The sequence below is a fragment of the Anomaloglossus baeobatrachus genome, chromosome 3 (assembly GCF_048569485.1).
Source record: "Anomaloglossus baeobatrachus isolate aAnoBae1 chromosome 3, aAnoBae1.hap1, whole genome shotgun sequence".
Lineage (NCBI taxonomy): Eukaryota > Metazoa > Chordata > Amphibia > Anura > Aromobatidae > Anomaloglossus > Anomaloglossus baeobatrachus.
The window spans coordinates 461,743,136-461,756,605 of NC_134355.1; positions in this window are offsets into that span (position 1 = coordinate 461,743,136).

A 13,470-nucleotide genomic window follows, 5' to 3' on the forward strand; every position below is an offset into this window, starting at 1 on the left:
GCTCCGCACGGTGGTCGGGCGGCAGCTCCGCACGGTGGTCGGGCGGCAGCTCCGCACGGTGGTCGGGCGGCAGCGAGTTCATTGTAGATTGTAGGCATTTCGGAACAGGTGCGTTTTCAGGTTCCGTTTGAAGTTTGCAAGGGTAGGGGATAGTCTGACGTGTTGAGGCAGCGAGTTCCAGGAGACTGGGGATGCTCGGGAGAAGTCTTGGAGTCGGTTGTGTGTTATCATATGAAGAGAAGTAATTTCATGTATTGGAAAGAAGTTGAATAAAATCCCAATCATTACCTTCACGTTTGACTTGTGTGATAACTGTGCCTGAAGATCCGGCCCTCCCTTTACTGTACAGAAGAATAATGGTCGCCCTGTGTAAGATTTCCCTGGGATTCCAGAAGAACTCATGTAAAATATAAGCCTTCACATACTGAGGGTCGTACTTGCAACATTTTTTGTTTAAAGAGCCGGATTCCCACAGTTTTTCCTCCTCATTAGAAAGAGGGCATGGTTACTTGACCTTGGCCAATACTGTTATAGTGAAATCAGTCAGCGGGATTAAATCTCTGCCCCAAACTACAACAACTATTTACTGTATATGTGCATGTAGCTTTCTCAAAGACAAAACCAGTAATACCTTTACATGGCTTGTCTATTCCTCCATTACTGAGAAATCAGTTAATGAATGGATATGTAAATTAGGCTACAATGCTTGGGGAATCTTCTCCAAGCCTCTGTCATTGAAACGCTATCCCCTGCCCACAGCTGCTTTCTCCTGCTTTTTTATCAACTCCTTTTGTTATGGGATTTCAAGTAAAGGAACTATCAGGCCTAAAGGTCCAGTCACACATAACGAGATCGTTAACGAGATCGTTACTACGTCACAGTTTCCGGATCGTTGTTAAGCTGGTGTCACACTAAGCGACAGCGACAACGACGTCGCTGTTACGTCACCATTTTCGGTGACGTAACAGCGACCTTGTAAGTCGCTGTTATGATCGCTGCTTAGCTGTCAAACACAGCAGAAGCAGCGATCATAACGTCGCTGTGCTACATGTGCAGAGAGCAGGGAGCCGCGCTTAGCGCTGGCTCCTTGCTCTCCTAGGTACAGTACACATCGGGTTAATTAACCCGATGTGTGCTGCAGCTACATGTCACAGTGCAGAGAGCAAGGAGCCGCGCGCACTGCTTAGCGCTGGCTCCTTGCTCTCCTTGCTACAGTATACATCGGGTTAATTACCCGATGCATACTGCAGCCACATGTCACAGTGCAGGAGCCGGCACTGGCAGCAAGAGCGGAGGCTGGTAACCAGCGTAAACATCGGGTAACCAGGGAAAGGTCTTCCCTTGGTTACCCGATGTTTACGCTGGTTACAGCTTACCGCAGCTGCCAGTGCCGGCTCCTGATCGCTTCATTTCGTCGCTCTCTCGCTGTCACACACAGCGATGTGTGTGTCACAGCGGGAGAGTGACGACCAAAAAATGAAGCTGGACATTCAGCAACGACCGGCGACCTCACAGCAGGGGCCAGGTCGTTGCTGGATGTCACACACAGCGACAGCGACGGGACGTCGCTGCAACGTCACAGAAAATGGTGACGTAGCAGCGACGTCGTTGTCGTCGTCGTTATGTGTGACACCAGCTTTAAGTTGTTGGTGAGATCATTGTTGAGATGTCACACAGTCATTTTCCCAACGACTTTAGTAACGATGCAGTGACCTGTATAACGATTTTGTTGGTCATTGGGACCCTGTCACACATCAGCTATGTAACGATTCTGACCTCGAATAGGGGCATAGTGTTTGACGCTGTAAGCCACGTAGGCGTGCATATGCGTAGCCTTTTCAACCCCCCTCTGCTCCGATTGGTGGCCAATACTGCGTTCTGATTAGGCGGCCGGCCTAGAAGGCAACTTTGTATCGCTTCATCCTTTGTCCCTTTTTGAGCCTTGCTTTGAGGATAGAACCTGTGACTTCAGCTTCGATCCGAAAAGCAAGCAAGCAATCGGGAACAACGTACGAATGAATCTGGGTGTAGCCGCAGATTCTATTCTCAAAGCAATGCTCAAAAAGGAACAAAGCATGAATCGATACCCAATCAGAACGCAGTACTGTTCTCAGCGTCAACCAATTTGTGCAGAGGGGGCGCGGAAAAGGTGATGCAACTACACGCCTATGTGTCACACTTTAAGTTCTCATCTAGGTCGTTAACGAGATCGTTGGTAGGTGTCAAACATACAGATCCATCCTGCCCAGCAGGACTCCAACGAGCCAAAAATGGCCCAGGACATACAGCAACGACCAACAATCTCACAGCAGGGGGGTATATGTGCTGCCCCCATGTCAGCAGTCGGGCTGCTTGGATCCGCAGTAGCTCGAGGGATCTTCCGGACCCGGGGGTCACGCGAACACTCAAATAAAAAGGGGACATATATGTACGGGATTGCTGCAAGTACTTTGTGGCGCCACCCACGGTGTGTGGTGAGATGTAGCACCACCGCTGTTGTTGCGGAACACTCGGGGCGATGGGATGGCAGCTGGATGTTAACCCCTCTGTGGGTAGAGGTGTATGCCCCAGGGCTCAGGGTCCAGGACACGGGGAGCGATGTGGGCTAGAGGTGGCACGCCAGGCCGGATCGGCGAGTATTGGTGTACTCACTGTTGAATAACTGCACACTAGTCTGTTGGTAAACCAAGGTGTCAGTGGCCGGCTGCCATGTCCGGGTGTACTCGGGTCCCACACCCGGGCTGGTGTACCGATGTCCCTTCCTCCGGCACTCTGCAATTTTCTTGTGTTGATTTAACCCGTGTGGAACGGGAGAAATCCACTCCCGGTGTCTTGTATACCTGAGGAGCCGTTGCCCGTGAACACTGACCCTTGGGATTCAGTGGGTGATTTCGGATACCCTATCCCCCACGGTGGGCTGACGGTTCGCTCTATCTGGGCCTCTTCCAACAAGCCTACAACCTACAATAGCCCTCAGTCCAGTAGACCACTGCGCAACCAGCTCTGTCCTCACCTATCGTACCATCACCCATTCCCTGTAGACTGTGAGCCCTCACGGGCAGGGTCCTCTCTCCTCCTGTACCAGTCTGTTATGTACTGTTAATGATTGTTGTACGTATACCCTTTCACTTGTAAAGCGCCATGGAATAAATGGCGCTATAATAATAAATAATAATAATAATAATAATCTGGGCTAAACTTCTGGAGCTAGGCCTGAAACCTGCTCCCGGCCTGGTGAATTAGAGAAGGGGCTTGCAACCGTCTTCTAACTAGGGTCCAGGTACCCCGCCTGTGCACGGTTTCAGGACCGGATCTCCGCTGTCGGTACCGGCGGGCTCCAACCCTGTCCCGGTCCACTCTGGATCTCCTGCGACCGTATTGCCGTCGCCTTTGGACACAGTCCACTGCTTGCCACCTAGCCAGTAGACCAGGGCCACTACACTGTCTACCCTCACTAGGCTCAGCTTTCCTCCTGACAGTCTGTCACTGTCACTCCTCTCCACTTGACTTCCAACTTCACCCTTGAACTACCACTCAGTTCTGACTTCAACTTCAACTACGGTGTTCCCGCCCCCCGATCCTCAAGACCCCAAGGTGGGCGCTCCTAATCCAACTGGTCCTGCCCACTGGTGTGTCCTTCTTACCCTGAGGGGGTGGCTAGGATTTTGTGGCTGATGGAACCTTGTGTGGGAAGGTGTTATGTGGGGTGTAGTTTACCTCTGTGTCCACCTGGCGGCGCCAGGGTGACACAGATCGTTGGTACGTGTCAAACATAACGAGATCGCTGGTGAAGTCATTGTTACATCACAGAAACTATGACGTAGCAACGATGTCGTTAGCGATCTCGTTATGTGTGAAGTGGCTTTTAGCCACACGGCATGAAAATCGGACCTAGTGGAATGTGATAAAACATTGCATTCCACTCAGACCAATATTAACCTGTGTCCCAGCACCCATGAGCGATTATTTTCTCGGCCCCAATCGGACCGAGGAAACAATCACAGCATGCTGCGACTGTAATGTGAGACTCTTTCTCTCGCACCCATTCAAGTCTATGGGGCAAGATAAAGATCGCACTGCACTCGCGGTACACTGGTGTACCGCGAGTGCAGGGCGAGAATGTCAATAGCCGGCTACGGAGGAGAGAGGGCGATAAATCCCTCCCTCTCCTCCTCCGTGCCGGCCTGCGTCTCTGAAGCGCTGGCCCGCCCCTCCTCAGTGCCAGCCCGTCCCCCGCAGCTGAGGTCTGATCACATGATCAGATCTCATTCGCAGGGACACTCCCATGACACTCGGCTCCCGCTGTGCTGCCAGCATGAGCCGAGTGTCATGCGAGGATCGCACTAGTGCCCCGTGTGGCCCTGGCCTTAGTCAAACAGAAACAGGTGGCTCTGGGAGGGCAATAGAGCTGGAGTGACATAGGTTTTGAAGAGCTTCCATGTGTGGAAAGCACTTCAGCCCCATTTGCATATCCATTCAAACACTGATTTCTCAGTAACCGAGGAACAGACTGGTCATGTAAAGGTACTGCTGGTCTGATCTTTGAAAGAGTTCATGTGGGTATGAAATCCTGCTGACAGATTCTGTTTAACAATGTTGGCCAAGTTCAAGTACCCATGACCCCTTCCTCATGAGTCTATAATGCATGTTCCTCTATTCAGCTCTGCAGCAACATTTCAAGTGCTTGTGCAAGATAAAGTTGTTGTTTTTTTTTTTTCTCTAAATGGATCATCGGAGCTTTCCCAGAGTCAATAACTATTTCTGTATTACTTGGCAGTAGATGCATCCAATAAAAAAAGAGCACTATTTTCAAGACTTTGAATTACAGATAATTTTGTCTATTGTCAAATGGAACTGTGGTTACTGTAAATTAAGGAACATAGTCAAGTGGATGAAGTGTTTTAAACATTTTCAGTTATTTATTTTGTGATTTCATTTCCTTCTATAATTTCATAGAACATTCTGTATAAAAGTTCTGTACTCTTCACCTTTTGTGTTTTCTGCATCTGTAGTACCATATCTTTGTAACGAGTTCATAAACACACAAAGAAGAGATACTGTACTTGTAGCACGGACAGTATATACCCTGGAAAACTTCACGTTGAGATGTTGCAGTCCAAAAAAGGAGAAGAGCGAAGATAGAGAAAGAAAAAAGTAACAGAGTTAAAGAGCTGTCTTAACTGATGAGTAATGAAATGCAAACTCCAATAATGTGACAATTATACCGCATGAATAAGAGCTATAGAAAGACGGAGGGTGACGAGAAAATGATACTTGAGAAGATTAGGCATGCTGATAAAGGACAGATAATGAGATGGAATGTAATTGGTATATAATAAGCATATCTGTCATATAATGTACAACTCAATGACAGTACATTACTTCCTTCCAGTGTGAAGCTTAGAGCTTTGTTTCCATGGTCCTTGTGAGAAATTGTGCAGTCAGAGACGCCCACAATGTACTGCAGAGATCTTCACAGTTTAACAATCCTCGTCCTCACCTACAACAGATGACTAGGGTTTAGAGATCAACGACCCCGACACAGACTTTGCAAAAAAAAAAAAAGAGTTCAGGTTCGGAGTTCGGGTGCTTTACATATGAAAACCACCTGCACGAGTATTGCTGTGCTCGGGTACACTCGGTGCAGGTGCAGTTAACCTACTCATCACCGGGCCATCGACTGTCGTGGTCATGGGTGGCCTATCCCAGCTCCGTTGCCCCGAGGCGTACAGAAGATGGCAGGGGAAGGATAAGGGGGCTAGTAGTGAGGTGGTATGCTGTCGCTGTCCTCCGGGGCAGATGGTAGTAGCAGCTATGGGTGCTATTGCTCCCCACAGGTGGAGCGGGCCCTGGGGAGGATGATGAGGAGAGTAGTGATGGCGGCTCAGAGCGGCACTATGGGTAATAGAGTCAGAGTCTATAGCTGCAGTTCCAGGTTATTTACTCACTTTTGTACGATGCCGCTCACCCAGGTAATTTTGGTCACTTGCTATGATGGGCTCCGTCGAACCCGAATCCCTTTAGAGATCAGTCCGGTTTGGTGTTCGGTGGGTTTCTTCTTGTAACACCTGCCTGTTGATCCCCTGGCTGGAAGCTACGAGGGGGCCCTGGGATTCACGAGATGTACGCTTGTTCCTATCTGCAGGTGCCGCGATTCCGATGTGGGGTCTGGCTTGATGCAAGACCCTGTATCCTATATGGCACTGTGCTGTCAGGCGTTGTGTGGTCATTGAAGCTTGAAACTTTCCCCGTCCAGGCACATTCTGGAAAACCAATCTGAAGTATGATCTTCCCTAGGATCCTGCCGCCCTTTGTGGCGTCAGTTCCGAAGGGAGAAGATTCATTCTCCCCACGGCAACCATGTGAAATTTCTCCTCCTTCTCACTGGAGCACCTGTGTGGCAAGTCTGCTCGGCTGCTCTCCTGCTGGAGAACTCTCTAACTGTTGTGTTAGCTCCTGACTCCCCCTACTGGCTACACCTACTCCCTCCCAGGTCCTAAGCTAGTGTGACTGGGGCCCCTGTTGAGGACATCCTGTAAATGCCACTCTGTCGGCAACCCCTTTATTACCCTACCCTAGCCTAGTCCCCAGTGGGAACAGGGCAACCTGGTGTGTATTTGAGTGTGTAATGTGGTGAAACCGCGACTGACCTCCTCAGGAACCGGGTTTAGCATTACACCCAATGTTGGGTGCAATACTCTGTGGTAACTGAAGTCTCAGGGGCGCCACACTTGCAGTGTTTCAATGGCTCATACTGGGGTTAACAGCAGTGTGATCAGATGTAGTGTGCACCAAACTAAAAAATGTTGAAAAACTCTGCCCCCAGAAGTAATCTGTTTATGGCTGGCTGCATGTGGGCGGAGACCCGGACTGCCCAATTAGTGACTTCAATTGGGATTCAGGTCAAGTCATGGTCTAGAACTGAACCTTATTTAAAGCCCAGATGGACCCACCGAACCGAGCTTCAACGGGCCCGTTCATCTCTACTAGGGATGAGCGGACCGTGGAAGTTTGAGTTCCCCAGGTTCAACTGGACTTTAGTTAAAAGTTTGGTTTGGGACCCAAACTTCACCCAAACTTGACCACGAGAACCATATAATTTATTGGAGACCCAAACTTCTGTGCTGTGAAATGGTTGTAAAATAATTGTAGAAAGGGCTATGGTGCTGCAAAAGGAAGCAAAAGTGGGACAACTGTCCTGCAAACAAATGTGGATAGGGAATAAATAAAAAAAGTCCATGTTCTTATCGAAGACCCAGAAACCAGGTGTTCGGTGCGAACCTCGAACTTTAAAGTTCAGGTGCATTTATCCCTACAGATGACCAAAGAATGAAAAGAAAAGGGATCCGAAGAGAGCAGGGGACCAGGCGGTAGGCTACGCTGGGAAGAAAGGGGATGGGCAGACCTGGAACAGGTGACAATAATATTTTTTTATTTCAATTGCCTTCCTGGCCCTCAAAAGAATCCAGCAAAAAAGCCACTATTTTGATGATTTGTGCAAATTGGATTCTGAAAATTTTGTATTCTTGCAAATGTACATTATTTACAAATTTTGCAATAAATTTGATTGCTCATCTTTAACTTATGTCATTCAGAACACCTGATATTTTCTATTAAGACTTTATTATGACTTGCTTACCAGACATCTGTGCTTTGTGAACTGATATATAATAGACCAAGGATCATACACTGACAAATAAACCTTCAAAAGTTATTACCATCTCAATTATAGTATATCTACAGCATACGCCATTAATATCTGCATGGTTCACCTCTGCCATCTGCACCCCAAGAACGAAGACACGTCTCCATTTACTTTTATTGAAAAGACATAACATTATTTCTCAAAGCGACTTGTTGACATATTTAGATGAATAAATTAATATTGTGAAATTTGCTGCTATTTGTAACATGGGAAGAAATGTAATTTAACTCATGACTTGGTGAGAATTTGATGATTGTTAATTATATTCTGATATGAGATACTTTAGATTGAAAAGAAATAGAGGAAGCAACACAGGATTATATTTATGAGAAAAGATAACACCTTCCACTTCTGCTATTAGTAAATCAATGCCTTAATATGTGAGTCATAGCCTTCGAAGTATGCCAAAAATGATTGGTATTTTTCCATTTTAATGAGTTATTATAAATGATAGAACTTTACTCAATGTGATTAATGCTGGTTACTGAATTGTATTCATAGGCGCATCATGCAGAGTTCATAGTTTTGTCCGAATATAAAAATACTTTCCTTCTACTTGGACAAAATTGTGATGGCTGCAGCTGATTAGCAGTCGTTGATTGGCTGCAGTGGTCACATGACATTGTTTATGTAACGTGGCTTGGAGGGGACACAGTTCTGAAATCAGAAAAGCAGCACAAAAGGTAAGTATAGATTTTTTTTTTCTATTTTATGCTGACCTCTGTGGCTATCAATAAGGAGTTGTCCAGTAATGGCAGAACTGTACATAGGAGCCTGTAAGAGAACAAAGAGTGCATTAGGTTCTGATGGCATAGGAACCTTGTTCTGCAAAATGCGTTATGTGCTACATCATAATGTTATCCTGCAAAATGTGGTGTAAAATGCAACATGGCATCTCCATATGAAATCAGAGACATTACTGAGTAGTGACGGGTGAAATATAACGCTCGTCGGTGTTGAACCGGCGAGCGGGAGTGGACTCACTGGACCACAGGGGGAGTGGGGTTATCCTGACATGATGGGAGGGGCTTAACTAAGTGACCACCATGGTAAACATAAGGTGCCACACCCAGGGCAGTTTCTGGGACTGTGGCAGCTGACACCCAGAGCAGGGAATGCAGGGACAGACACAAGTGTAGGTGGGTACAGTCTCTAGTGCAAGCAGGTGCGGCCGGGATGGCCGATGCAAAAAGAACACAGGTATAGCTAATGGGAGAGGAGCATGGGACCTGACAACTAGCTAGCAGACAGTAGACTTACTAAGAGTGTTGCGCAGGCACCTCTACTAGTGGCATGATGCCTTAAGTACCTAGAGCCTCTAAGCCAAGGGCTGAGATGCACTTCCGAGGAAATAGCGCACCATCTGTGACGCCCTGGGCAAGCCAGGGGTCACAGGTCACAACACCACCACACCCCACACTCCAAGTAGGCACATCACAGCTAAACTACAAATCCTTGTTGCCTTCCTCCAGGAGTCTGATGATGCACACCAGGGGGTGGGCCAGGCGGTTGGCTCCGCCCACCGAGGAGCTCACAACTCTGGAGGCGGGAAACCCAGGCAGAACAGTTAGAGGAGTGAAGGAGTAAACAACTAAGTGGAAGTAGTGAAAGTGGAAAAGTAGTAAAGGAGGAAAGCAAGTGAGGTGACAAGAAGGAAGGAAAGCCTGAAGGGTCCAGCTTTGTGTAGGGCCAGATCAGCAAGGTCAGCGACGGCGGTGACTGTCTGGAGGGGTACCGTTTGGAAGTTCCTGGAAGGACCCCGTTGGCTGTGTGCCCGGTGGTCTGGAGCAGTGTTCCGAAGGACAGTCAGCACCAGGGCAGGGGCCTCTCGGACCCCGGCAAGGCTAGGAGTCGCCAAATTTGCCGAATCCGTCAGTGAAGGGGACGTAGATCCCCCAACAACCAAGTCCCGATTGAAGGCAACAGCCCAACCTGAAGCAGAGAGACACCGCCACCGCCACGGCACCAGTTTCTCAGGGCCAGCGCCTGCGGGCAAAGTGTAGAGCTCCTCCGGCCCAGATTGCAGTCGGGGAGCGGGTAACCGGAGGGAATCCACCGCTACCACCAGTCAACCATAGGTGCAAGGAAGAGGGACATCACCGTCACCTACCGGGAGTGCAGGTGCAGCCGTCTGTGGGACCGTCCTACCAGCCGTTTGGTTTACCGTACAAACTGTGTCCGTATCTCAGGCTGAGTGAGTACCACAGTGCCGCAAGGCACAGCGCTGCCCCTGCGTCCCTGCGCCCACCAGGCCCCGCACCTCACAAACCATCACCGGGCCCCGGGATCACCAACCCCTGCCCACGGAGGGGCAACACAACACCTGGCTGCTCCGCATCACCATCCCCGGGATCCCCGTATTGAGCAGCGGTGGTGAAATCACCACAACCGTGGGTGGCGTCACGAACTATAACAATCCCCACACCCAACAAAAACCCCTTTCACTCACGGGCGAGGAGTGCCGCTCGAGAAACCCCCGGGATCCGGCCTACGGCTCGAGCCACCACTGAGCAGCGGCCGCCGGACCCGAGCAGAAGGGGGTGAGCATAGTGTAGCTGACACCCTCCTCCCCGCCCGCGACAACTTGGCGTCACGAACAGGATCTTACCGCTCTGCCGTCTGGTAGAGGTGCGCCTTGTTACCGCCGGAGGTATCCGGCAGAAAAATTTCAGAAGCCGCCATCTTTGGCGCGAAAAGTTCCCGCTCGAGCGTCTTCTCGAGCAGTAAAGGCGCGAAGGCCAAAACCCCGCCCCGAGAGAGGAGGGGCCGGAAAGAGCTAAGGGGGACGCGATGGCGGCTGAACGCAGGTAGCTGCAGCTATAAAAGCAGGGACGCCAGGACCCTGCAAGCATACCGTTCCTGGAAAGAAGAGAGAAAGTCACCATGTGGATGCCGTCCCGAAACACCGTGGCCCCCGCACCGGGAACCGCAGCGTGGGTGGAAATCCGGACCGCGCAGCTCCATCTAAGGCTGCAGGTCAAAATGCAGCTCCTCTTGGAGGAGTGGGAGACCGACATGGCGGATGTTATAGCCACCGTGCGGAGACGCGAGGAGGAAGCGGAGGAAGGGAGGGTGAGTGACCCACGCCCCTATGTCCCGGAAGGACCGGTCGCTGCGGCTGAGGGACCCGGTCCAAGTCCTCTCCCCCCGCTGCCTCCCTCGCCACCCGTCTCGGGGGCCGTGACCCCGCCACTAGGCCCGCTACCACCGCAACCGGTAGCGATACCCAGCCCGTCCACCCCAGCGGACCAACCTGTAGCCGGAGCCCGTAGCAAACCGGAGGTGTTGCCATGGAAGGCCCCGAAGATTGTACCAGAGGCAGACCCCGAGCAGTTTCCCAAGCCGGAGCCGATGACCCGCTCCGAGCCGAAGGCCCAGCTACGGAAAGCCCCTGTGCCCATCCCCCATACCTCGGCTGAGGTGGCGCCGGGTTGTTGCTGCAAGGCAGCGCCCAAGGCCATGACACCGCGGGATACGCCGCCCACCTTCCTGACAGTGGGTAACGTTCTGGATGTCCCGCGGGGCCCGACCCGTGCGCCGGCGCTGGCAGCAGCGCCATATTGGGATAGGGAGCCGACAAAGCTGGGCCTGGAGATCGCGGAGAGGGAGAGAAGGAAAGCCGAGCTGGTGGCCCGAGCCATTCGGGAGAAGGAAAATCTTCGGCAGGCGACCTTCCGTGTCCGGGGCCCGTTGTATGAAGGGCAGGTGAGGCGGTTTGATGTCCGCCGGGGCTATGGATTTATATATGAACCGGGCCTGGAGGCCGAAGTGTTTGTAGCCCGGCGGGATGTGAATGCCCATCTGCCCGAGGAGCATCCTGGCCGTAACCTCATGCCGGGGGACATGGTGCGGTATACCCGACACTGCGGAGAGAGGGGGTGGTTTGCCCTGGATGTGAAGCTCAGGGGCAGCAACGAGAGCAGGGTGAGCTCTGCACCCCCTCTCTCGGATGAAGCAGCAGAAGGATCGGAGTAGGGCAGCGGATGCCCGTTGCACTGTCCCCGTTGGGACCACCAGTTTGTTGTTGAAAAGTTGAAAGTTCTGCTGATGATGAAAATGATAATTACCGAGTACATAACCTGATTGTCTGAAGTGATTGAACCGACCGGAGCCGGCACCGTTGTCCCCGTGGGGACCGTTTAAAGTTTTTGCATGGAGGACTATCCATGGACAAGCCCGTGAACTTGCAGGGCACCACAAACGTTAAGTGGCTTGTAAATATGTTGGTTACCATTACCGTTTCCGCAGTGCCGCCTCCGGAGAGGCAGGTTGGAGGGAGGGCCCTGAGCAGAGCAGGCTAGGGCCCAGCCACCAAAGGAACCGGTGGCTACCCTCTGGAGGGGAAGGACAGATCCCGCTCGGGTAACTTGTGCTGGACTGTGGGTCAAGGGGTGCTGCCTGGGCTTTAGGGGCAGCATCAGGGCCAGGTTGCTTGGGTGGGAGAGAGCGGAAACCGTAACCGTAAACCGTTGCAACGTTAAAAGTAAATGTGCCTCCCGTCTTGGGAAGAGTTATGATTAAAAATGTATATATGTTAATTTTCAAAATGTTATCTTTTTCAGAAAAATAAAACCGGTGTAGGACAGCAGCCCGCGGACGGTCTGCATTTTGCTAAGGGGGAATGTGACGCCCTGGGCAAGCCAGGGGTCACAGGTCACAACACCACCACACCCCACACTCCAGGTAGGCACATCACAGCTAAACTACAAATCCTTGTTGCCTTCCTCCAGGAGTCTGATGATGCACACCAGGGGGTGGGCCAGGCGGTTGGCTCCGCCCACCGAGGAGCTCACAACTCTGGAGGCGGGAAACCCAGGCAGAACAGTTAGGGGAGTGAAGGAGTAAACAACTAAGTGGAAGTAGTGAAAGTGGAAAAGTAGTAAAGGAGGAAAGCAAGTGAGGTGACAAGAAGGAAGGAAAGCCTGAAGGGTCCAGCTTTGTGTAGGGCCAGATCAGCAAGGTCAGCGACAGCGGTGACTGTCTGGAGGGGGACCGTTTGGAAGTTCCTGGAAGGACCCCGTTGGCTGTGTGCCCGGTGGTCTGGAGCAGTGTTCCGAAGGACAGTCAGCACCAGGGCAGGGGCCTCTCGGACCCCGGCAAGGCTAGGAGTCGCCAAATTTGCCGAATCCGTCAGTGAAGGGGACGTAGATCCCCCAACAACCAAGTCCCGATTGAAGGCAACAGCCCAACCTGAAGCAGAGAGACACCGCCACCCGCCACGGCACCAGTTTCTCAGGGCCAGCGCCTGCGGGCAAAGTGTAGAGCTCCTCCGGCCCAGATTGCAGTCGGGGAGCGGGTAACCGGAGGGAATCCACCGCTACCACCAGTCAACCATAGGTGCAAGGAAGAGGGACATCACTGTCACCTACCGGGAGTGCAGGTGCAGCCGTCTGTGGGACCGTCCTACCAGCCGTTTGGTTTACCGTACAAACTGTGTCCGTGTCTCAGGCTGAGTGAGTACCACAGTGCCGCAAGGTACAGCGCTGCCCCCGCGTCCCTGCGCCCACCAGGCCCCGCACCTCACAAACCATCACCGGGCCCCGGGATCACCAACCCCTGCCCACGGAGGGGCAACACAACACCTGGCTGCTCCGCATCACCATCCCCGGGATCCCCGTATTGAGCAGCGGTGGTGAAATCACCACAACCGTGGGTGACGTCACAAACTATAACAATCCCCACACCCAACAAAAACCCCTTTCACTCACGGGCGAGGAGTGCCGCTCGAGAAACCCCCGGGATCCGGCCTACGGCTCGAGCCACCA